This window comes from Brassica oleracea, unplaced genomic scaffold (assembly GCF_000695525.1).
Source record: "Brassica oleracea var. oleracea cultivar TO1000 unplaced genomic scaffold, BOL UnpScaffold04958, whole genome shotgun sequence".
Taxonomy (NCBI): domain Eukaryota; kingdom Viridiplantae; phylum Streptophyta; class Magnoliopsida; order Brassicales; family Brassicaceae; genus Brassica; species Brassica oleracea.
In genome coordinates this window covers 1-896 of record NW_013621481.1, presented here as the reverse complement: position 1 = coordinate 896, position 896 = coordinate 1, and the positions used below count along the sequence as shown (strand labels likewise).

The window sequence follows — 896 nt, the reverse complement described above, 5'->3', positions numbered from 1 at the left end:
TTTTTTTTTCAGATGGACTCAACATCATCATTTGGCCGAGACAAAGATGATGCTGGAAACATTCAAGCTCCCAATACTACCGAGACAAGGAAAGAGTCAGAGAGAGCTAGTGGAGCGACAAGCAAAGTGAAGCGTATTCTCCCTCCAAGATCCGACGTTTGGCAGCACTACACAAGGACTACAGAAGACCGAAACAAGTGTGTTTGCAACTACTGTCAGAACACATTTTCGTGTCTCACAACCTCAGGGACGTCCAATCTAAGGAGCCATCTTGAGAAATGTAAGAGCCATCTTGCTTGGTCGGCTGGACAAAAAGATCAGCAAGCAAACATTGATGATGAAGGGAGACTTAAGAAGGCAAAGTTGACTGAAGGTCAGTTGAGAGAAGCCACAAATCAGATGGTTGTCTTAGGATAATTGCCATTATCATTCGTTGAAAGCGTAGCATGGAAACAATTTTGTCACAAGGTTAGTAATGTCTAATGTTCTTGTAACTTATGATAATCTTCAAGTATCATGTTTAATTGTAACTAATGTCTTCTCTTTTCTATGTTTGTAGGTAAACTTTGGGTACACTCCTCATTCAAGAAAAACTGCGAGAAAAGACATTAACAAGATGTATGTGGAAAAGAAAGATGCACTCAAGAAATGGTTCTTGAGAAGCAATCAAAGAGTGTCTTTGACAACAGATATTTGGGTCTCTCAAACAACCGGTAAACTTTATACTTTTGACATCTCTCAATTCTTTTATACATATTAGAAAGCTAATCATGGTTTTTTTTATTGAACAATGTATACAGGTGCGAGCTATATGGTCATCACAGTGCACTACATTGACCCTTTGTGGCAGTTAAAGAAGCTGATCATAGGGTTCAAACACATCACGGATCACAAAG

At 39.1% G+C, this 896-nt stretch overlaps 1 long non-coding RNA gene across 1 annotated transcript; it reads left to right on the top strand.

Annotated features, from left to right (window-relative positions):
- Window positions 1-88: 88 nt before the first annotated feature.
- Window positions 89-890, top strand: LOC106322018. The gene is made up of 3 exons (XR_001266193.1): window positions 89-468; window positions 560-713; window positions 801-890. It is a non-coding gene; the product is annotated as an uncharacterized LOC106322018 (long non-coding RNA).
- The last annotated feature ends 6 nt before the right edge of the window (window positions 891-896 follow it).